At 32.8% G+C, this 26,738-nt stretch overlaps 1 long non-coding RNA gene across 1 annotated transcript; it reads right to left on the bottom strand.

Moving 5' to 3' along the window:
• Positions 1-343: 343 nt before the first annotated feature.
• Positions 344-25,681, bottom strand: LOC149895810 (uncharacterized). Its single transcript, XR_016458428.1, has 3 exons — positions 25,633-25,681; positions 14,569-14,687; positions 344-561 (listed from the first exon to the last, which is right to left on the bottom strand). It is a non-coding gene; the product is annotated as an uncharacterized LOC149895810 (long non-coding RNA).
• Between the last annotated feature and the right edge of the window lie 1,057 nt (positions 25,682-26,738).

The following is a 26,738-nucleotide window of genomic DNA, read 5'->3' as shown; positions in this document are numbered from 1 at the left end:
GAAACAGATACCAAAATCGTCGACTTACTCCATGACGTGACGGTATGGCCAGGACGCGACCTTGAAATTTTATTCTCAACACGCCATTTTATTAATTTTAAATGCGTTGTAAAAGCAGATTTAAAATTTTTGCAAGCTCTGAAGATAAGCTTAATAAAAAAAACCTGGGTTCGATCCCCGTTGGAGAAAACTACAAAAAAGTTGTATAGAATATTAACTTAAGATTTCAAACTTGGATTATTATAGAATTTGACTGTAACTAAAGACAACAATAAAATATTATTGGTCTTACCACAAGACAATTTAAACACAGTCTAACTTTAAACCAGGGATGTCTGTTGTCTATGTGAAATACGACAAAACCAGATTAAAGAGAACCCGCGCTTAAAGTTTAACCCTGTCTAAAGTTTTTTGTGGTAAGACAGTAAATACTTACACCAAGATAGTAGAAATTCTAGTATAGTAGAATTATTCCACTAATCTACTTACTAATGTGATACTTAGCATCTTAGTAGCAACCGCTGATGAGCCCCCTCAGTCCATCTCTCCAGTCTCCACCATCTGAAATGAGAAACATTTTTGTAAGTTTATAAAATACTAGCGGTCCGCCCCGGCTTCGTCCGTGGTACAAATTTCGCAATAAAAGGTAGCCTATGTTCTTTCTCAGGGTCTAAAGATTGTCTGTGCCAAATTTCATCAAAATCGATTGAGAGGTTTAAGCGGGAAAGCGTAACAGACAGACAGACAGAGTTACTTTCGCATTTATAATATTATAGTAGGGACTAGCTGTGCCCCGCGGTTTCACCCGAATTGCTCCGCTCCTGTTGGTCTTAGCGTGATGATATATAGCTTATAGCCTCCCTCGATAAATGGGCTATCTAACACCGAAAGAATTTTTCAAATCGGACCAGTAGTTCCCGAGATTAATATCCAGATAGGTTAGGTTAGGTACAGATATCTAAGATACTAATATTATAAAGCTGATGAGTTTGTTCTTGTTAAGTACATACTTGAATAAGTAGGAAGTCAAGTGCGTATTTAAGCATATTTTTTATAGCAGAAAAGTTATCGATCTTTGTATGGAGATATGGAAATTTGCAAAAAAGAGCGTGTGTGCTGAGCACACGTGTCAGAAGTGAAACTTCTTTGGCAAGATCCAAAAATACCAACATCGTCGCCTTACTCCATGACGCGATGAAATTATACTCTCAACGCGCCTAAAGAAGTTCCACTTCAAATAGATTAAAATTATTTATTTCTTATCTGAGTTAAAAATACTACAGTTTTATATTTCAAATTCAAATGCACTCTCTATTTCTTTATTATTCTTGTTCAATGTTTACATCAAACAAAAAACATTTGTGAACGAATCAAAATATTCGCTTTCCTTAAAAATTCGCGGTCGACAGGTGTGGCTGTTTAAAAAAAAACAGCGAACGGTAAAGCCGTGGGAACAAGAACAGATGTTTGGCGCGTTTTTTTAAAAATCGAACAAAAATATAAAAAAAAGAAAACACAAAGACGCGGGACAGTCTTTATGCGCTTTTTTTATCTATGATTCGTTACAGAAACCGTTTTGTTGGCATAACGTTATTTTAGTTTTTGATATTTGGTTATTTACACTTTTTTTACAGAAGGAAAAATTTTTTTTTATAAAAAACTAGCAGTCCGCCCCGACTTCGCCCGTGGTACATATTTCTCAATAAAAGGCCTATGTTCTAAAGATTGTCTGTGCCAAATTTCATCAAAATCGGTTGAGAGGTTTAAGCGGGAAAGCGTAACAGACAGACAGACAGAGTACTTTCGCATTTATAATATTATTAGTAGGAATTGTGCCTTAAATTTTTTTTTTAATATGGGCCTAAATTTTCACTTTTTGGATTTTGTATGTGGGTAAATAATATATCTACATATTATAAAGAGAAGTTCTATACGTCAGGAAAATTTCTATACGTCAGGAAAAGGAGAATGGGCAAATTGGGCCTGAAACTTGGGCTAAGACCAATACACACGAAATATTGTTTTTGTGATAGATCATTACACATACCTTACGAAAAAAATAAAATAAAAAAATAAATCAACCGGGTTCTTGTACAGTCAAGGCAAAAAGTTTTATTTATTAGGCTATTATTTTGCGCACAAAACGGTGTTTTTAATTCGAGTGAAGTAAATATAAATCTAAATGTCACTGGAGTGACTGAGTTTAACTACAAAAAACGTCTAACTACGTTGAATTATAATAAACACGGTATCTAGGTACCTGTTACAAAACATAATATTAGTGTATTTCGGTTATTAGAAGGCTTAAGATTAGTACGTATTTGTAAGTGAAAGTGAATTGGAGTAACATAAAGATATTGTCATTGTCTTATAAGAGTTATTTATTTCAAAAAATATTATACACAAAGAAATAAAACTTGATGTGACTGTACAAAAACCCGGTTGATTATTTTTTTATATATATTTTTCCCGTTATGTATGTGTTATGATCTATTATAAAAACAATATCTCATGTGTATTGGTCCAACTCAAGGGTTCAGGCCCAACTTCCATAGTAAAATGCCCATTCTCCTTTATATAGATAAGGAAAATTTGTATAAGTCAGGAAAATGTTTATAAGCCAGGAAAATGTGATTTAGGTAGATAGTATTTTATCGTCCGAAGGTTATTTTTCGTTTAACATATTTAATCTATGCGTAGAGCTTATGCCTTCAGACAAAGTCTATCTGTTCATCGGCTAGTATTAAATATAAATAATAAATAAATAATAATAATAAATAAATATTAAAGGACATTATTACACAAATCGACCTAGTCCCACAGTAAGCTCAATTAAGGCTTGTGTTGTGGGTACTAGGCGACGATAAATATAATATTTAACCCGGCGTCATTGTGGTAGAAAACAGATACGCGAACGTTGAGGTGGGTCAATATTACCCATATATTTTATAGCTGTTATTATTAAACTTTTTAAGAAAATAAGTATTCTGTGTTATTATTATAGTTTATAGGTATTCTGGTTTTGATAATATAAAATAAAAATAATAATTAACCACCGTTTTATTCACTTTAATCAATTTTGACATAAACTCATAAAAATAGGAACAAAATATAGACCTCTTACGTTTTCATGTCATTCCTACGCTAATAACCAGTAATTTTGGTTACAAATAGCATTTTTATAAACTTAAGCCTAATATATTAGAAAAAAACTTTAACAAAGCTAATTAGAATCTTTGTTGTAAATGAAATCAATACAGAAAGCCATGATGCGTTCAGGACAAATAAATTTAGGGCAAGCTTGACAAAAATGTTTTGTTTTACTATTTTTATTTCCGGACACACTTAACATCTTTTTCAGGAATTGCAGGTGGCTCCTCTGATGATCCACAAATAAATTCTCTGCTCATTTGTCATTGCTATCGATCAATTTCTGGCGAATTTTCAAATGTTCTATGACCAGTCACCAGAGCAAGACCTAAGTTTTTCAAAAAATAACGTCGCTTATCGTTTGGTTTGTTTTTAATTATGCGACGTATTATAAGCGCATTAATTCCTGTGTGTCCAACATGGCATAAAAATTGTCAGGGGCCACCTTTTGGAGTTACGACTCACATCATATGAGGCGCAATGTTCATCAGCGACGTCAACCCCATATTTAGTTTTATTGTAAAAGGTATTGAATTCGGGTTTTCACTTTTCACCGCTCGAAACACACTCTGCACTCTTACATGATCCTCTTCTTCTACTTCATCATCATAATAAGGTAAGTCTGAGTCATACAAGAGTCTAAACCCACCATGATACGTGATATTTTCTATTCTATCCATTTATAGTACCTATTTTATAATAAGTACCTGTTGGACAAACATAAACATTAAATTCACAGAAACAATCAAAAAAAATGTTTGCAGACACCAAGAAATCATACACAACAGTAAAAATCGATAAATTAGCCATGGCGCGAAATTGTTACATCAATTGTGAGGATGGGTCATATTTACCTTTTTCGAAAATACACGCGTGTAGCTCCCAGTACACTCGACGTCGAAAGGATTTCACTTCCAAAACGTTTAATGTACATTATTAGCTCCAGCTACTACAAAGAACAGCACAATCGTGCACGTAATTACAAAGATATTGTAAATTATAAACATGCCGGGTCATTTTGACCCAACCTCAATGACGCCGGGTTAAGGCTTATACATGCGCTAATAACCTTGACCATACTTGACGGATCTCAAATCTCTCCCGCTGCACCTTCTTTTTTCCTCGCATTTTGTATTTAAAAAGATACCAATCAGTGAAACAAAAAATCCTCGTCAGGGAATGTTGTGTAACTGATGATTTATTAAACATAAAATTTTCAGAGCTCTAAGTCAGCAGGTTACGAAGTTTATAGAGTATTTGCGGAAAAATCGATGACCACGGCACATTTTTTTTCTAGCCCTTAACTAGAGTCGTGAACAATTGTTACGTGTGTATAGTCGTGGGTCCATTAGACCCATGTATTTTTAAATGGTTTTAATTACTTATTTATGCATTTATTTATGTAAATTTAAATAAAATATGATATTTTAGTTTATGAAGAATATATATTATAAAAATCAACAATTAGAACTTTTATTTACTTAACATAATTTCACTTATAAAATCAGTCGTTGTTTTCTTATACAACAAAAAGGCGTCTTACAAAAATTAAAAATCTCAACAAAATTTTTATTTTTTTTAAATCAATTTTTTTTATCTAACTAAAAAAAGTATGTTGCTTCCTAGAAAAAACAAAAACAAACTAAAAACTCTTATATATAAAAAAAATAGCAATCCCTAATTACGTGCAAGATTTACAAATTATATTTGCACAAGTCATGCCTATGGGCTCCCTGCATTTAGTGCACAAATGTACAGTTTTTGCTCTTTTGCCAGGCAAACAGAATGAACATCGCTTCCTTTTATTTCTATCTAACAACAAAATCTACATCATCATCGGAAAACTCATTATCTGATTTAGTTTCTGCAATACGGGTAGGTGTTGAGTTTTCATCGGAGTCTTCATCATTTCTTAACAATTCTTCATTTAACCATTGTTCTAACATCTCTTCGTTATCAACACATACACTTCTGGGATTCTACATAGCGATAAACTAAATAAAAATACAATAATAAATTTAATAACGAAAATAAAAAAGATACGTATCTATAGTCGTGGGTCCAGTGGACCCCTGTAAAGGTCAGTACCTACTTAAGGAGTACCGAGCCGAACACGTCTGTCTCACAGGTTACACTCCGGCGTACTATAGGAAGGTACTGAGCAGTGGGAGGTTCTGCGGTAAGTGCCGTGGAGTAAACGAGACTTTAAAAACTCAACCTGGGTCCATTGGACCCACGACTCTAGTTAAGGGCTAGAAATCTATTAACTTTGGAAAAAAGTCCTCGCGAGCAATTAAAGACCAAAGACCATCCTATTTTATATATTTTTTTCGGTATTGTGCTTTATGTTGTACCAGACTTTATAGAGGTTGAACATAGTCGAAATTGCCGGGTAACGCCTTAATAAATACATATATAGATAATAACACCCAGACCCAAGAACAAATAATTGAGTTCATCACACAAATATTTGCCCTGACCGGGGATCGAACCCGGGACCGTCGGCTCAGTAGGCAGTTACTTTACCACTGCGCCAACCGCGTCGTCAATATAAATACAGTGCAACCTCGATATAACAAATCTGAAGGGAACAAATAAATATTCGTTATATCAAGTAATTCGTTGAACTGAGGTTCGTTAATTTGAGGTTAGGTTGGTCTAAAATTCGTTATAAAGAGGTCTTTTCCGTTTCTGATCCATTTCAACTTGAATCTTTAACAATAGTGACGAGCAGCAGTGTTCACATTACTTTCCAATTTAAATTAAACAAAAATGATCGTTTTACGAACAAAAGCATGTCGAAACCTATCGCGACATGAATCACATACTATGAGATTTTTAGAATCATTACATTGGTTGGAACTTTATATAAAGGTTTTGGGTTGACAAAATTCGTTAATTAGAGGTATTTATACTTTTCTTGATAGTTAAAAATTCGTTATAATGAGGTTGTTCGCAAAAAATGTTCGTAATGTAAAGGGATATTTTGTATTGAATCTTATGGACAATTCAAGGGGATTACGAAAAATTTGTTAAATCGAGGAAATCGTTATATTGAGGTACGTTATATTAAGGACGCTGTCACAAATCTGCGTTACTCAAATTTAGGTATCTAACGACGTAACTTTGTTCGCGGCAATATCACGCTCACGTAAACATAGCGCATTCCATTTTATAGACCATCTTCATACTTGATATTATTTTTAATTTTTGATATTATGTATTTTTATTGAAATTGATTCCAGAAGATTACTGGGAACTTTAAAAATTCATTTTGTTACTTTTATTAGTAGGTACGATCCTAATAAGTATGTTAGTATATTCAAACAACTTAAAAAAGTGTGACTATTTTACATCATTATTTCATTGAATAATAATCTATGAATTGTATACAATATCAAAGCTTTTTAAGAAATGTAGAATTATTATCATACATATGATGTTACTGGCACTGTATTAATCCGGCATTGTATACAATTCTTAGTACTTAAATGTATGTTATTCCGAAAAATAGTCGGAATGAAATAAATTATAGGTATTCGTCACATAACACATTACCTAGGATACTCTTAAATCTCAACTTTTCCTACGTAGTAAACACATTTGCAAGTGTGGGTGGTTTTTGGGGTAGCTATTAACCAATATGAGGTCAAAACTAAAATCCAAGATGGCGCCGACGAAAATTTTACATCTTTTCGTCATGGGTGTCATTTTCAAGGTTTTGGAGTAGCTCTTAACAAATATGAGGTCAAAACTAAAATCCAAGATGGCGCCGACGAAAATTTGACTTTTTTCGTGATGGGTGTCATTTTCATGGTTTTTGGGGTAGCTATTAACGAATATGAGGTTAAAACCAAAATCCAAGATGGCGCCGACGAAAATTTGACTTTTTTCGTGATGGGTGTCATTTTCATGGTTTTTGGGGTAGCTATTAACGAATATGAGGTTAAAACCAAAATCCAAGATGGCGCCGACGAAAATTTGACATCTTTTCGTCATAGGTGTAATTTTCTTAATAATAAAGAAGTAAACTAAAATAAAATAACAAAGATGTTAACGTTTTTGTTATTCTATTTAAGCACGCTGTTTCTTTTTCCGTACAAAAAATCTAAGAGATATTGCAAAAAAATTGATCATCCATCCAAATTATGACCGCGCCAACCGATGCTTATCCTCGATATTTTTATTTGTTGCTATTGGTAGCGGTAAAGGAAATAACCTCATCTCTCAAAATTTTAACTGTTTACCTATCACGTTTCATGAGATACCTGGTGACAGATAAAAACACGAAATCTTAGTAATGAGGTCCTGTCATTTTACATTTACAATTTTATATTTATTCTATGCTAATACTAATATTATGAAGCTGAAGTATCTATTTTAAAAAAATAATTTTCAGTTTGTATTAGTAAGTAGGTACAATAAAACAAACAAAACATTTTCTAATTATGTAATTTCCGATATTATTAATAATTACAATAAATCTTGGCTCCACAGTGAGCTATGAGAATATGGGGTGGGTTCAGTATTTTAGATGAAAGTAAGTAAAATAAAAATTAAATCATAAAAATCTCTATAGGATATCATTTTTATATAAGACATGATGCAAAAATACACCAACAGTTGTACTGCTATTGAACTTTTGCTTAATTTTTGTCAGTCAACGGTCTATTGCATTTATGTGAGTTATGGTCCCTTAAATCCAAAAACCATGAAAATGACACCCATGACGAAAAGATGTAAAATTTTCGTCGGCGCCATCTTGGATTTTAGTTTTGACCTCATATTAGTTAATAGCTACCCCAAAAACCATGAAAATGACACCCATGACGAAAAGATGTCAAATTTTCACCGGCGCCATCTTGGATTTTAGTTCTGACCTCATATTGCGTAATATCCACCCCAAAATTCATGAAAATGACACCCATGACGAAAAGATGTCAAATTTTCACCGGCGCCATCTTGGATTTTAGTTCTGACCTCATATTGCGTAATATCCACCCCAAAAACCATGAAAATGACACCCATCACGGAAAGATGTAAAATTTTCGTCGGCGCCATCTTGGATTTTATTTTTGACCTCATATTGGTTAATAGCTACCCCAAAAACCATGAAAATGACACCCATGACGAAAAGATGTAAAATTTTCGTCGGCGCCATCTTGGATTTTAGTTTTGACCTCATATTAGTTAATAGCTACCCCAAAAACCATGAAAATGACACCCATGACGAAAATATGTCAAATTTTTCGTCGGCGCCATCTTGGATTTTAATTTTGACCTCATATTGGTTAATAGCTACCCCAAAAACCATGAAAATGACACCCATGACGAAAAGATGGCAAATTTTCGTCGGCGCCATTTTGGATTTAAGTTTTGTCAAATTGCTTTACCCCACCAATCCGTTCAACAACCCATAAAAAAAGAGGATCTCAGTCAACATAATTTTTAAAACATAATTTTAAATTACAAATAATTAGAATATGAAACTTATACAGTTTACTCTTATAAAGTATCAAATATTTCAAATCACGAAAACGGCAGTATACGCACAATAATCTTTTTCTAATTCGTTTTTATTTTTGGGACGAGGAGCGATACACCCGTCCTTCCAAGAGCGCTTCTGAGCGCGGTCTGACGACCCGCGAGAGCAAAATGTATGAAGAAATCGACAAGTATTTTTAATTTAGCTAATAATTGAAATAAAATTTTGATTTAGATACAAAAAAATTATCACAATCTATAAAGGACTATATATCCCTCAATAATTTATAGGTAAGAAGATAGATTAGGCTTTTAATTTTCTTAAAAGTGTACCGGTTTAGACCCCATTTTTTTGCATTTTATGCCATCATTGTGCTGGGAAAATCGTATTTCAGCGACAATTTTGTATGACGTCGTACAATTTTTATAAGATTATCGTAGAACTGAATATATTATCTTTAAATTAAGATATTACTTTGTTCTCACGTGTAAGTGCTTTGAGTTAAAATTGTACCGTAAAATAGCGGTTTTTGCTAAAAATCTGTTATAGCACCCTTAAGGTTGCACTGTACATCATTTAATTTTAAAACTGGTTGCGAAGTTAAATCTATATGTCTCTCAGAAAATTGCGGCTTTGAAACCTTCTTCAAAATCTAGACATTCGCCTACAATCAAACGAAATATTTATTTTCATAGCGAAACAGATAGACTAACTTACAGAAAGAAAGTAGTTTATTACGAACATCTATATGAGAAATAACAACTAACAACCCCGAAGCAAAATATTACTTAATAACAATAACTTAAAGTTTGACACAGTTAAGACAAAGTTAAGCTTTGGAAATCGAATCCTCCAGAAAGAAACCAGTCAATTAACTATTCGAGTGAAAAAAATTTATAATTAATTTAACACAAAAAAAAATCAATACTTAATCACAACCTTTAATCTATACTAATATTATAAAGCTGAAGAATTTGTTTGTTTTAACGCGCTAATCTCAGGAACTACTGGTCCGATTTGAAAAATTCCTTCGGTGTTAGATAGCCCATTTATCGAGGAAGGCTATAGGCTATTTATCATAACACTAAGACCAACAGGAGTGGAGCAATGCCGGTTAAACTGCAGAGCACAGCTAGTTCAAAATAAAAGACAACGCATTTCTACGCGATATTCCTTACAAACCCGTACATATTGTAATTTATACTGTGCCCGTACTAAAACTTTGACACACTACAGAGTAGGAAGCTCAGTCCTTATCCATAGTATATTACTATGTATACGTATAGGTCTACAGATCAGCTGTCTAGACACCCCCTACACCCCGTCTAGACGGCCAGACACCCTACCCGCGCCGCGGACAGACGCACACTGAGTTGCCGACGTGCCGGTATTTTGTTAGCGATTCCAAATTTCGATTGTGGTGCATTTACACATTCGAATTGTATTTTATTGTATACTAGCGGTCCGCCCCGGCTTCGCCCGTGGTACATGTTTACGTTTTCTCTACATAAGAACCATCCTCGTACTTCAAGGAATATAATAAAAAAAGAATTATCGACATCGGTTCAGCCGTTCTCGAGTTATGCGCTTACCAACAAATTTTGCGATTCATCTTATATATAAAATTCTCGTGTCACAATGTTAGTCTGCATACTCCTCCGAAACGGGTGGACCGATTCTCATTAAATTTTCTGTGCATATCGGGTAAGTCTGAGAATCGGCCAACATCTATTTTTCATATGTACCACGGGCGAAGCCGGGGCGGGCCGCTAGTTTTTATATATAAAGAAGACTAGCTGACTCGATAGACGTTGTCCTGAATTCGCGCGAATTGACAAATCCGTGAAGCTTAAGTCTTGAGATTCGCGAATTCGTATTCGTAACAGTGCAGTCACTATTCGCGGGACGTAATCAAGAGAAGACGAATGTGTGATGGTGTATTTGCACATTCATGTTCGCTGTTCGCCTCGACACTCGACGAAATACATCAAACATCGTCGTTGCGAACTACTGTAATACTGTTTACACATTCATCTTCCTCTTGATTGCGTCCTAAAAACCACTCTTATCGCGAACTAGCTTTCCGCCCGCGGCTTCGCCCGCGTTTTCAAAGAAAAACCCGTTCCCGTAGGATTTCTGGGATAAAACCTATCCTATGTCCTTTCTCGGGTATCAAAATATCTCCATGCCAAATTTCATGCAAATTGGATCAGTAGTTTAGGCGTGATTGAGTAACAGACAGACAGACAGAGTTACTTTCGCATTTATAATATTAGTATAGATACGTAAACTAGGCGATAAGAATGCACTGCTTACATATGCGAATTCGTTATTCGCCTCGATATTCGCACGAATGTGTAAATGCACCATAATTGTTAAATGGGTTTGCAGTTGGCAGTATTGAAACTCAGGTTAGTCAATAGTCAAAATTAGATGCGAAATTAGACTTTGTAGTTATTACTATTTTAATAACAAAAAAAAAACATTATTTAACGTAGTAAAAATTTTCTCTACTATTCAAGTACCAAAACCCTAATTATCTACGAAACTACTGAATCGAATTTGAAAATACTTCTGCATATAAGTAGATACATTATCTCTCAATGCTACAAGTTATTATGAAAATCAATTGGAACGAAGTTACTGTTACAAGCTAGAAAAACAAGCTTAATAAGTACGCGGTTGTCGTAGGTCAGTTAGCTCCAAACCCTATGTTGTGAACGTTACTTCATCAAGTTATTTTTAAGTTATTTGGGTAACTTATTTATAACCCTTTGTTCTTTACAGGTCACTTGATAGCAGTCACTGATTATAACAAGCTATCTATCCGTGAAAATCTCGTTAAAATGAGCACAGTAGTTTTGAAAAAAAACATGTAGATATACGGACAAATTTTTTATACTAGGTATGTAATTGTAATTTTCATATATTTATTTTGGTTAAATAAATATGATTTCAGATTCATTAAACAAATAGCCTCATAATTACGAGAAATCACAGGAAGCATTGAATTTTAACAAAAAAATAAATTCAAAGAAAATACATATTATATATTATTATTTTAAGGGAATTTCAAAGAACAAAATAAATAAATAATTAAAAGAAAAATACAATTATTTATGGGATAAATAGAAAATATACACCCACGTGCTGTCTACAATATGGTATCTATAATAGGTTATTGACCTCTAGTCGTAGACGAGTGACCCTTGGTAAGGTCGTAGGTTCATCCCATGCAGTCGTGAATTTTAACCGACTGAAAACGGGAGTGTAAAGTTTTAAGAGTTTCGGTCGATTGAAATTTTATGGGATATTTTCATTTATGAATTGAAAATATAATTATACATTGGTTTATACACAAATATTGTTTGGTATAATTTTTACAAGACTGAAAAATGGTTTTTACTGTGATAGTGTTAATTTTCAGGAATTGTAATTGATTAGAAAAAGGAGGTGCTGTATGCAGGAAATATTTTAATTGATTGTTTTTTTATTTGAAGTGGATAAGCTCAGTAATTGTTGAATCAATTTTGATAACACTTTCACTAAAAGAAAGCTGTATTTCTGGGTGACATATTATGCTTAATATTTTTAAGACGTTCTATAGGATTACCTAGTGTACAAAAATTAAACTTTAAGCAGTAATTTCACTAAATTTGTTAGTTTTACAAACCCAAAGTATCATCTATTCCAATATTCAACTATTACTATTTTGCCTATATCAAAATTTATCAAAATCTGTTCACCCGTTTAGACATGAAATCGTGACAGACTTTCATAAACATTCAAATGTAAGTACGTAGGTGGTAAATATCAATTTGAAATTATTCATTCATTTTGAAATATCGTAGGAGTCTTTCATGTTAAATAAAATATTATTGAAAGCTAGACAAAACAAATTAGTATTTATTTTTAGATCTATTACCCGACTGCGTCATAAAGGCTTATGTTTTAGATGAGATACTAGCTGTGCCCCATGGTTTTACCCGAAGTTTTAGCGTGATGATATATATAGCCTTAAATAGGAACAAACAAACTCTTTTAGCTTTAATATTATTAGATATACTTGCTTACTAATATAAAAAATAAAACTGAAGAGTTCATTTGTTTGCTTGAACGAGCTATAATCTCAGGAACTGCGGGTCCAATTTAAAAAAAATCTTTCTATGTTAGCATTCCATTTATCAAGGAAAACTATAGGCAAGACGAGTAGCTGTTCAAATCGTTTTATTTTCGAGTGAAAGAGTAACAATTAACAAACATACATACATTCTTACAAACTTTCGCATTTATAATATTAGTATAGTAGTATTGTGGTTATCGTCTCTAAAAATGTTATATTTTTATCCTTATTAATTCAAAAGACATTCGCAAACGTCACGTGGGCGAAGTCACAGGCAACAGCTAGTTAAAAATAAAATTATAATAATTATAACTTGCGTTATCAAGTTTACAAACTTGGCAGACGTTTTGCTATGGGTTCCTGGAAACCCTAAAACTCTTTTACAAACGACCATCGGGGTTAATGACCTGACCTGTACCTTAGTTAGACTTATAGGAAGAAACCTAAGTGCTAAGAAATCTATGTCACTGCATATGCATGCATGCATATGCATATTAACTATTATTTTTATTTATTTACTGGCGGTCCGCCCCGGCTTCGCCCGTGGTACATATTTACGTTTTCTCTACATAAAAACCATCCTCGTACTTCAAGGAATATAATAAAAAAAGAATTATCGAAATCGGTTCAGCCGTTCTCGAGTTATGCGCTTACCAACACATTTTGCGATTCATTTTTATATATATACTAGCGGTCCGCCCCGGCTTCGCCCGTGGTACATATTTACGTTTTCTCTACATAAAAACCATCCTCGTACTTCAAGGAATATAATAAAAAAAGAATTATCGAAATCGGTTCAGCCGTTCTCGAGTTATGCGCTTACCAACACATTTTGCGATTCATTTTTATATATAAGAAGATGTATAAGAGAAGAAGATAACACTTTATTGTACAAAACCATGTAGGAAATGTAGTACAAACTAATAAGGTACAAAAATTTTGCACAATAGGCGGCCTTATTGCTACACAGCAATCTCTGCCAGGCAACCTGGTAGGAAAGGAAATGTGAGAAGAATAAGGATTACTTTACTACTTTACTAATATGATAAATGCGAAATTTTGTATGTGTTAGTGTTTCTAGGGTTTAAATACAACTTAGGTAATAAATTTATAAGGAATAGAAAAAAATCGATCACGAGATTCGAACCCGCATCCTTGCACGGCAATCCGATTTTTAAAGCATTTCAATGCCTTATGAGCAGTGGTGGCTCAGTGGTGAGACCTCGGACTTCGAATCGATAAGTCCGGGGTTCGAGACCAGGCGAGCGCGCAGGAAATAAATTGATTTTTCAATTTATCTGCGCATGTTGTAACATCACCACTGCTCGAACGGTGAAGAAAAACATCGTGAGGAAACCGACATGTCGAAGAATCAAAAGTTCGACGACATGTGTCATCCGCCAACCCGCACTTGACCAGCGTGGTGGATTATGGCCTGTACCCTCATAGGAGGCCCGTGTCCCAGCAGGAACGTATATGGGCTGATGATGATGATGATGAATGCCTTATAACAAAAAATATCAAATTCAACAACTTAGGTTGTTTTACGTTCCATTTTTACCAAGAAAGGCTTATTTTGATAAAAAAAGGGCTGATTTCACCAACACCCATCAGAAAAATTCATTCGGTGTTAGATAGCCCATTATCGAGGAAGGCTATTATAGGCTATAATATAATATCATCACGCTAAGACCAACAGGAGCGGAGCCACGCGGGTGAAACCGCGGAGCGCAGCTAGTAAAATATAAATAACAATATAGAATATATCGCGAAGTTGTTAAACGCGATAGAAAAACTACCTACTATTTACCTTCATTGTTTAATTGCGAAGCGAAGCGATGTGAAGTGTAGCGAAGCGAAGGCGTGTCGAAAGATGTTCTTGGAGCGAAATTCTTGAGATATGTTGAACGTGTTGGTTGTACTTCAGTTCTGAAATTTTTAAATATAAATTAAATAAACACAAAAAATAATTGAAAAGCTAAATATAATACCTATATGTAGGCACACTGAAATGAATATATCAAAGGACAAGGATATAATAGTGTATAATTAGTGCATTCTTGTAAAATCCATACTATCCATACTAATATTATAAATGCGAAAGTAACTCTGTCTGTCTGTCTGTTACTCAATCACGCCTAAACTACCTACTGAACCAATTTGCATGAAATTTGGTATGTAGATATTTTGATACCTGACATAGGCTACCTTTTATTGCGAAATATGTACCACGGGCGAAGCCGGGGCGGACCACTAGTATCTCATAAAACTAACAATTTACTTTTTAGGGATCTATGTTTTATTTTTCAACATTATTTTCTACACATTTGACACATCACGCAAGTAAAACCGCGGTATGAAGCTAGTCAGTCATTATTTACATCAATTATTTCGGAGAACTACCTGACATGCGTACAATATCAGTTTATATGTTTGTTGTCACTTGTCTGATAACTGTGAAACAAGCGGTATATTATTTGATACGATTTCCAACATTGTATGATGTTTATAGTCGGAGAGATGGGGATAATTTTAATGACTGTAGTTATTATGATGGTTAAATAAATATTAACGAAAGAACGAATGACATTTTAAATGTTAATGGTTTTTTTTCAAACTTGTATAACCTTATATTTTACTGCAAAATTGGTGTAATAATTGAAATAATAATATTCAATGAACTAAACCGTCTACTTCTATCAAAATTGGTTCATTGTAGAGCTATTATTAACGATAATATACAAATTACGAATATTTTTATTATTTTCATGGTCTCCTATCTCCTTTGAAATCTTTCAGTGCAGATTGGCAGATGTGAAAATATTACATCGAACTTTAACATGACTATTTATTGTTTATCTGTTTAGATGTTAACTGGTTAGTGTTTTATGCACATATATTATTTTCGAATATTGCTATTTGCTATGTTTGTTTTCACGTATAATCATTACGAAAACGGATTTGGTTTTGTTAGTTTTTCAATGTCTCATGAAATTATTGTATTGTCACCGGTGCCTAATAAGTGTACAAAGTTTGAATTAAATCTATCCGTGTAAAAATCTAGTCTAAAGTTTCTATCCATACTAATATTATAAATGCGAAAGTAACTCTGTCTGTCTGTCTGTTACTCAATCACGCCTAAACTACTGAACCAATTTTCATGAAATTTTGGTATGGAGATATTATGATACCCGAGAAAGGACATAGGCTACTTGTTATCCCGGGAAAATGACGCAATCCCGGAAATTCCACGGGAACGGGAACTATGCGGGTTTTTCTTTGACTGCGCGGGCGAAGCCGCGGGCGGAAACATATGTCTAGTAAAATTGTCTTAAAAAGCAGCTTTAAAACCTGCCTTTTTAGTCGTTAAATCCTATAACCCAGCTCTTCAACTATACTATACATTCGAGCGTGTCTGCCTTGTATCCGGTGACAATTATCAAGCTGTGACGTCATGCGCACGCCCATGCGGGAGCGGGACAGCCGTATCCTGTGTCCCGCTCGCACGTTCTGAGAAAATGTGAAGATGTCTCTATTTGAATTTAGTTAACGTCTGTCAAAGTGAGGTTAAGAAAATGAGCTCATGTCAAAATTAAGTTGAGAAAATGTGCAAAATTTTGTGAGGGATTTTTACATGTTTTTCAATATAAAGCCGTGATATAAATAATGTAGAAATTAATGTCATCCCTATATTCCAGTAATATTGGCAATGTGCATAATATATTGATTACAAATTAAATTTAAATGAATTAATTAACACCAACTTTAAGTACCTACAAATCAAACAGCGTACATGCAATATTTTTTTCCCAAAGCATTTGCATTTTTTTTATTTCTAGCCCAATTAATAGACTGAACTGACTGACTGACGGACTGAAAACATGTCCTAAGATGTGAACAATAATCTAATTCCTATTCTACAAATTATCCAAAGATAAAACAGTTGTAAATCGTCAAAATATCAGACGCTTTTGTCACTCAACAACTGCTGAACCGAATTCCATGAAATCTTCTGAAAAGGCAGAATATTTAGTGGAATTAAATGTACTTATTAGTTATTACTAGTAAAACAACAGGAGCGAGATAGTGTTAAAAATACATTCTATATAATATTATGAATGCGAAAGTTTGTGAGGATGGATGTATGTTTGTTACTCTTTCACGCAAATACTACTGAACCGATTACAATTAAATTTGGTACCTATGTAGGTAGCTGAAGACCCAGAATAGTACATAAGCTACTTTTTATCCCGGAAATCCTACAGGAACGAGAACTATGAGGGCTTTCCTTTGAAAACGCGGGCGAAGCCACGGTCGGAAATCTAGTTGGTTATAATTCGCGGATGTTTATGACACTTCAAAGGCAGCTTCGTCAAATAATAAGTGGTTTCATAGTAATGCTTAATATGTGTGAACGTGCATATAAATAAATACAAATACAAACATTGTAACAATTTAGGACTGATTTTTCAATCCTTGGTAAAAACTTATTCGTCGAATAACGTATTAAACTACCATTTCAAAAATGTATTCTAATTGCCCGTATTTGACAGTTTACAGGTGACATTTTAATAAGTTCGTGTAATACTTTATTAGACGGATACATTTTAACCAAGGATTGAAAAATCGGCCCTTAATAAAATAAGTAGGTAGTTAAAAAAACTTATAAAAGAAAAAAAAATTTCATTGCAATCGATGTTTTAAAATCGACAATTTGGATGAAACACTTAAAATATATCGTTGTCGTCGACACGTTATTCAATTCACCGACAAATAAAATCAATTTCTATAAAATTTCTAGTATTTATTCACCAAAGTACTAAGTTAGGTTTCCTCAATTAAGTATAACTTAGGAAAGCAAAGTAAAACTCGTCGGCCGGCGGTAGACGGTTGGCAGACATTTTTTTTCGCCCTGACCGGGTTCTGAACCGGTTTGATGTGGTTTATAGTACAGGAGGTGGCGGATAAATGTTTACTTTCATATATTTTTTATGATTTAAAGTTTAAATAGCTCTTAGGCTACTATTTGGGTAAATGGGGTATGAAGAATGATTTCGTCATGTGAAATCAGGTGAGTTTGAAAATATTTTTGAAGTGAAACTTCTTTAGGCACGTTGAGAGTAAAATTTCAAGGTCGCAAATGTCATGGCAAAACCGTCACATCTTGTAGTAAGGTGATTTTCGTATCTTTGAATCTTGCCAAAGAAGTTTCACTTCTGACGCGTGTGCTCGGCACGACGGTTTCATTAAAAACGATTTATTTGTAATTGAAACGGTAATAGGTACGAGCCTACATATTTTGATGAAAGGAACGTAAGTTCGAATCTCTCTGTAGAATATGTTGTTTATATAAGCATACACTCCACGAGTACTCGAGTCACAAAAGCCTTGTGACTCGTATAAATAATAATTCAGATTATAATCTATCTCTTTGCTAAATTTCATATCGATCTGGTCAGCTGTTCTTGCTTGAAAGAGTAATTAACATCCATAGAAACTTTATAATATGTATAACAGTATAAGGTAAGTATGACCATGGCCCATGGGCTATAAGAAATGCTAATCTTTTAGTCCAAATACTAATTCAAAAAGTTTTTCTTTCTTAAATTTATCGTCAGCACTCTTACTATAAAATGTTTGAAATGGGCAAAATGCAATCATGTTTTAAATCCGTTAAAAGTAATTAATTCTGCAAAAATGGTGTTTATCAAAAAAGTGCGAAATTTAACAAGTATCCTTTTTTTAGGTTTTTTTTTTTATATTTTTTAACAATTTATCCAACCCTACATTGCGTGCCATACGTCTTTTGTTCGACGCAGAATTTAGTTTTTTTACCTTTTTTCGATGATTATACGAAAGATTTGTATGGATATGCTGTTATTTGTTATTAATCTAGTGCGTATAGTAAGCTGTGTTTAAAATTTTATAACAAATACATAAGCATTTTACTATACTCGGCTTTACTATGTTATATTATGCTTTTATGTATTACGTATACATTATAAAAAATCGGTCAAGTGCGAGTCGGACTCACGACACTGAGTAATAATTAATATGTAAAATTAAATTGTAATATTGACATGATTTTAAAAGATCAACTATGGGGTTTCTTGTCGGTTCTTCTCCATATACTGCTTTCCGAACCGGTGGTAAAATGTTAAAAATATGTAATGGCGATTCGAAAGTGCTTCTATAAGAAGTCTAATTGAATAAATAAATGTTTAAGTTTGAGTTACTTCCGTACAAATAAATAATCTAAAGAGCAATAATAGTACACAATACATAACAAATATAATTTGAATTTAAATATGAATTTTGTAGTGTTTGCTTGGTCGCAGGCAACTTTTTATATTTATTTATTTAATATTATTTATTACTAGTACAAATAAACGCCTTTTTTGTTACGAACAAAATAAATACAATTAATCACATCCACACTATTCTAGCGCCACACGTTTACGAAAAAGTAGAAAAAAAAACGCATTGTACACATCCCTTTCGGGTCGACAACTTTTGTTCCATCGCTTTCTGCGCAGCTGATTTCAACTGGTGCAAAAATAAATACAAAACTCAATACCGGTACTAATTATTTGAGTACAGTTGTTGAGTAAAGTGAAAATTTAATAAAATTTTCTTTTAAAGATAGATTATAATTTTTGCCAAAATTGTAAAGCAAATAATAATGAATTAGTTGATCATTATTTTATGGTCCTATTTTTTTGGAATATCAAAATGATTACAGAATTTCCTAACCAAATTGTAGGAGAAAATTTCTACAAATCCTTGGTCTATCTGTTACAGAGCTGTATTATTCATGTTTAAAATTATTGTTAAATCTCTAGTTGGTCGTTTTTCAAGTAAGTATACAGTTAAGTTAAGACATACAGCATATTGTACAAGATAATAATATTATATATTATACTTCGTAATAGAAATCATGATTGATTGATTATCTACTTAAATGAACTGTAATTTAAAGTCTAAATGAATAAACCAAATACAACAAACTAAACAGAACATTATAAAAAAAGTAATTCAATTTCAAACGCACTTCTATTCGCGACATTACACAATTTCACAAAATCCCTATTTTACACCAAAAACGGGGTATTTTTTTCCAAATCAGTCACGCTTTCGGATTATTGATTTAAAAAACCTTTATTAATATTTTTTATACCTTTTATTGAGTAGGGTTATAAAAAGGGTGCGAACAAAAGATTTTTTGTCGATTTTTTGCGAATCGAAAATTTTGTATTGAACTTTTGCAAGTTGCAAAAAATAGTGTGTCATGCAGGGCTCGAATTTCGATCTGCCTTATGACGATTTTGTAAAAAATTGCAAAAAAATACGCTATAGGTCACAAAACAAATATAAATTCTTTCAATAATAATTAATTATTGAAAGAATATCGATTGCTCAGGGATCTATGGCTTCGATCAATTGCGTGACAAAGTATATGCTTGTATTTTATATCTAGGAATCAATGAAATAAGCACTATTGTTTACTTATCATCTTATTATTAGTAAGACGAATCTTAACGATACATCGCATATACTTAATATTAACTTCACCTGTATGTTTGTATGTTACAGACTCCTTTAGACAATTAAACGGACAGATTTAATTCAAACTTTGTACACTTATCAAGGATCGGTGACAGTACAATAATTTCATGAGTTTAAGCGTGTTTTGCACGCCTCATAAGCGAAGCGTTGAGGTGGGTACTACTGTCACTTCGCGCAAAACATCTGATTTTTCAAACTTAAAATGTCTTTATGTATCATACATTGCACTTGTAAGATAATACATACACACACATATTAAGAAAAAACACTATTTTTAACGTTCATGATATTTTTGATGTCATTTTTGTTATTTAAACTAGTTTAAAAACAGTTTAAAAAAGTTCTGTCTTGGACGTCCGTGTGTCTGTATGTGCGGATCCTTTTTCTTGTTAACACGATAGCGACCGAAATACTTTACTAATCGAGTCTTTTTTTTTCTCTTACGCTTGAGTATGCTCAGGAATAGAACCCTTTCATTTTTCAGGGTCTGATTCGATGTGGTTTAATTGTTATTAAATAAACAAAAATAATAGTTAATAAATATTTATTAAAAAAAATTATGAGGCGTGCACTTTTGGATTTTCCAAATTATTTTTTAACTATATTAATTTCTAAGAAAAACTACTTGTACATAAAACTTTTAACCTTTAACGGTAAAATAACCTCTGTTTCCTTACCACTAGAATTACAAGAAAAAATATTTTAACTATCCTTAATAATTGTTATTACTTCATAGATAATGTGAAATTTACTATTTAGTTGACATGAAAGAACACTTTCATATGGTTCTGAGAAATAGTAATTGTAACAGGATTCGAAGTAGAATAAATAAACAAACAATGTTTATTTTTATAATAACGAAGTGTCGTTAGTCATAACATTGTCCAATTAGAAATAAATAATTAATCTTAATACATATATATAAATCTCGTCTCTCGTCACAATGTTTGTCCTCAATGGACTCCTAAACCACTAAACCGATTATAATAAAATTCGCACACCATGTGCAGTTCGATCCAACTTGAGAGATAGGATAGTTTAAACATGTAGGTACCACGGGCGAAGCCGGGGCGGACCGCTAGTATTTTTATATATCTACATTGTTTCTGTAATGGAAACAGAATATCTGATGATGATGATAAAATATGACAATAAAGATTATACAGTGCAACCTCGATATAACAAATCTGAAGGGAACAAATAAATATTCGTTATATCAAGTAATTCGTTGAACTGAGGTTCGTTATGTTGAGGTTAGGTTGGTCTAAAATTCGTTATAAAGAGGTCTTTTACGTTTCTGATCCATTTCAACTTGAATCTTTAACAATAGTGACGAGCAGCAGTGTCCACATTACTTTCCAATTTAAATTAAACAAAAATGATCGTTTTACGAACAAAAGCATGTCGAAACCTGACGTGACATGAATCACATACTATGAGATTAAGAATCATTACATTGGTTGGAACTTTATATAAAGGTTTTGGGTTGACGAAATTCGTTAATTAGAGGTATTTATACTTTTCTTGATAGTTAAAAATTCGTTATAAAGAGGTTGTTCGCAAAAAATGTTCGTAATGTAAAGGGATATTTTGTATTGAATCTTATGGACAATTCAAGGGGATTACGAAAAATTCGTTAAATCGAGGAAATCGTTATATTGAGGTACGTTATATTAAGGTTGCACTGTATTATGGTTTAAATATATAGAATCTATATGCGATAATATCTAGACCCAAATAATAATTTGGAAAATCCAAAAGTGCACGCCTCATAATTTTTTTTTAATAAATATTTATTAATTATTATTTTTGTTTATTTAATAACAATTAAACCACATCGAATCAGACCCTGAAAAATGAAAGGGTTCTATTCCTGAGCATACTCAAGCGTAAGAGAAAAAAAAAGACTCGATTAGTAAAGTTTTTCGGTCGCTATCGTGTTAACAAGAAAAAGGATCCGCACATACAGACACACGGACGTCCAAGACAGAACTTTTTTAAACTGTTTTTTAACTAGTTTAAATAACAAAAATGACATCAAAAATATCATGAACGTTAAAAATAGTGTTTTTTCTTAATATGTGTGTGTATGTATTATCTTACAAGTGCAATGTATGATACATAAAGACATTTTAAGTTTGAAAAATCAGATGTTTTGCGCGAAGTGACAGTAGTACCCACCTCAACGCTTCGCTTATGAGGCGTGCAATAAATATATGAAATCCATAGATACTAATATTATAAATGCGAAAGAAACTCTGTCTGTCTGTCTGTTACTCAATCACGCCTAAACTACTGAATTGGTTGCATAAAAAAATAACTACTGCAAATTGGTTGCATGAAATTTGGTATGGAGATATTTTGATACCCGAGAAAGGACATAAGCTACCTTTTATTGCGAAATATGTACCACGGGCGAAGCCGGGGCGGACCTCTAGTAATAAATAAAACAATGAAAGGAATTTCCTTGGAATTGAAATGTCTAGTTGATAGACATTTATAGACACAAAAATCGTATCATAAAATCGCTCCGTTGTGTCGTGATGGAAAGACAGACATACCTACACAATTTTGCATTAAGGCTAGTAAATATAATATGATATTTTTTCTGTAATAAAAACAAAACAGATCATAGTGACAATGATGAACATAAATCTGTAAAACAACCAAAGCCTAATCAATTTTTGATACACATATTTAATCAATTCCCCATACACTTGAAACTCCGTGGGAATCGAACCCACGCCTGAAACATTTATATTAATTTCCAAATAACCTTGTGGGTCGCGGGTTCATGCTTCATCGGGTTGCATTGTTGTCTACACACCTTCGTCGTTTATATATAGATTAGCTGTGCCCCGCGGTTTTACCCGCATTGCTCAGCTCCTGTTGGTCTTAGCGTGATGATATTAGCCTATAGCCTTCCTCGACAAATGGGCTATCTAACACCGTAACAATATTTCAAATCGAACCACTAGTTCCTGAGATTAGAGCGTTCAAACAAATAAACAAATTCTAATCTTGTTAAATTTGTATTGTTATTGTGTTTTTTGCTGAAATAAATAAATTTTCATTTTCATTTTCACTAATTCTATAGAAATATAGATTAACTAGCTTTTCGCCCTGGGTATACTTATTTTACATATAATTATTTTATTGAGGAAAAAATCGTTTTCGATGAGTGAACCGACTTTGACGATCCTTCTTTCTTTGAAAGCTGGTCCTGGTTTAGGTATGTATATAGTTTTTTTTTTTTTTTTTGTAAAGGCACCCGTCATCACAGGGTGTTCGCGCCACCTCTGGAATATTGTCCAGAGACATTATTTTCATTTTTTATTTGTTTACAAATACATAATTTTCAGCCACATAATAAATTAAAAATAAAATTTTTATGTATGTATGTATATTGTTATCCGACTGCACTAAAAAGAGTTACGTTTTTTATAGTAAGTAGGTACCTATGTTGGATATATTCATAATATTATGTATCCAGTAGGAGAAATTCAAATGAATAAATAGATAAATTGAGTTTGAATTTTTTACTTTAAATTTAATTACTTTTATTAAGAATGTTTTCATAAAATGACTTTTTTACTACCCACACAGTGTTAATTCGCTGACTGTACTTGAGTATCCGTTATCACAAAGAAGAAATGAGTCTAATTTGTCATTAACGTTGACACGTCCAAACGGAGAAATTAGTTTTGATGGAATTTGCTTTGCTTGTTAAATGATAGTTTATTTTAATTAAGTTAAATTTCGGTCGCTCGTGAGTTTTACGATATTACTAACTATAGGTATCTACCTATTTAAAAAAAAATAAATGAACCAAAATAATATTATTCTTATTCCACACCTACATATTTTGATTAGGTATATGACTGAAAATATAAACTATCGTAATTCAAGAAAAACATTAAAAATCGTCAAGCAGTTTATAAGTTCTATGGAATTTTTTATAGCTCTCGCACGTTATTTATTCGCAAACTTAAATTGTCCACGGTTTTATCCAAGTAAATCTTTACAGCCATTTAAAACAATATCTAAAGAAATCTCTTGATAAAATCTACTTACGGTAAAAGTCCTGTTTTACAAGTTAAAAATATCCACATTCGCGTAACACAAAATAAAAACTAACTACACTTTAAAACATGATTATATTTAAAACTGAAGCACAAGCTTAAGACACCAAAATCACTTTTACGTAAAATAAATAAAACAAAGTAATACACCTCCACGTCTATCCTCTGCGCCGATCCGCAGACAACTGACGTTTGACGTTTTTTTTCTTAATTTTTTCACAACTGTCATTATGTCGCGCTGCCAACATAAGAACTTATCATTCGAAATAGAATCCTATTCGATTGCTATAGAGTTTAAATTTAATTTATGTGCAATATTCAGCCAATTAAACGTCTAGAACGCTTGTATGTAACTAGGGACTAAATACGTGTAGCAATTTTAAAATTTCGAATCGTATTTTCAGAGCTTTTCGTATAGATTGCTGCTTTTCACTGAAACTCGAATAAGTCTAACAAAGAAATGCCGCAATGTAATAAGAAATTGTAAAGAAATCGAATTAAAGTACGAGAGAAAGTTTTTTTTCATGTTTTTAAAATAGCACTAGGTTTTCTGAGAACAATTATTAATAACATGACATTATAATTTGTATGAGAATACGGCAATTGGATAGTGTAAGATAATTTCTTATTAGAGTCTTCTTAAAAAATAGAGACCAAAAACTAACGCACTTGTCTATTTGTCGTCAAAGCCCAAAGGCAATTATTTGCGGGTTAAGCAACCGACGTGTTCGTCCTATGGATGGGTACCAATTGTGGATATGGATGGGTAACACTTATATGTCGGAGAATTTAAATAACTCTCCATAATCTTCTTATATATAAAAATGAATCGCAAAATGTGTTGGTAAGCGCATAACTCGAGAACGGCTGAACCGATTTCGATAATTCTTTTTTTATTATATTCCTTGAAGTACGAGGATGGTTTTAATGTAGAGAAAACGTAAATATGTACCACGGGCGAAGCCGGGGCGGACCGCTAGTTAATTATAATTATCACATTATGTTGTACACCATAGAGTACATTGTAATAGGAAGGTATAGCCACATAACTACTTAACTACTACTCTGTTGTAATTCTCTCACATATATTTCAATTGAAACAATCTGTACCTAAAACTATTATCGTAAATTTGGAAATGATAGTAAATGGCCGAAGTTCATTGTATGTATACAGGATACTTACTTTTTTCAAAATTCAACCAATTCTATTTAAAAAAAAAACGTACCTCTGTTATTTGCATGTTGGCAGCCTCAATATTTTAGGTACTCCCGAAGCTCTTCACTTCAATCTGGAAAGAAATGAAAAAATCACAAAACTTAGTAGATAGATTTTTTTCATACCTATTACGGTTTTTGTTTTAATATTAATAACTATTAAAATTATTAAATTATTCTTTATAGTTTTTACCAATATGGCTTTCGATTTGGAAAACCGCACTTACTTATAATTTACCCTTATCATTAATTATAGAAAATGTTTGAAATCAGAGACAAGAAAAACAAAGTTCATAATTTTTCAGTAGTAAAGACCGAACCTATAATTTTTTGGGGTAAATAAAAACAGAAATGTAAAGTACACAACACCATAATCGTAGTACCAAATCAAAATACTAATTTACTTCTGAATGGTAAGCTCTAGAATCGAAAATCTCAAAAAAAATATTGAACGAACTTAAAAAAAAATTCAAATATGTAACGAACTGTCACTTGCAGACACGTATGGTCGTCGAACTTGTACGCATGTGTGTGTGCTACCATTCACATGTGTGCGTGTAATGTCAATGTGTGCGTGCAAAAGAATTCATTCGTATGATATAATCTATATGTACATATATAAAACGTAAAAATGACTGTCTGACTGACTGATTGACTGATCTATCAACTACTGCACCGATTGTGCTGAAATTTGGCATGTAGACACTAGAGTCTAGACAGCCATGGTGTAGGCATCCGCTAAGAAAGGATTTTGATCAATTCTTTCCTTATGAGGATAAAATAGCGGACAAAAGTAGCCTAGAGAAAGAAGCTTGTAGGGCTACATAAAATAATATGGCTGTTTGCGTACAGAATCGCTATTCTAAACACGTATGTGTGTGTGTGAACGTTGAAATTTCGTTTACGTATTGCAATTTGCAATGTGTATGTGTGCATTGAAACTTCTCTGCTATAGTGTGCTGTGTGTGTGAGTCTAGACGTGTACAGATAGGGTGGAAATGTGTTTGTGTGTATAGTTTGGAAATGCAATTTTTATAATTTAGGTGAGTATAGGTGTTTAAGGGTATATAATATGTTTTAGTTGTAATTGTTGATAAAATTTAGGTTAAATTAATAC

This window comes from Colias eurytheme, chromosome 30, assembly GCF_061535395.1.
Source record: "Colias eurytheme isolate Ceu_HAF_F1 chromosome 30, ilColEury1 Martin Lab GWU primary, whole genome shotgun sequence".
Taxonomy (NCBI): Eukaryota; Metazoa; Arthropoda; class Insecta; order Lepidoptera; family Pieridae; genus Colias; species Colias eurytheme.
The sequence above is the reverse complement of the archived record's forward strand: the minus strand, read 5'-3'. Positions and strand labels throughout refer to the sequence as shown.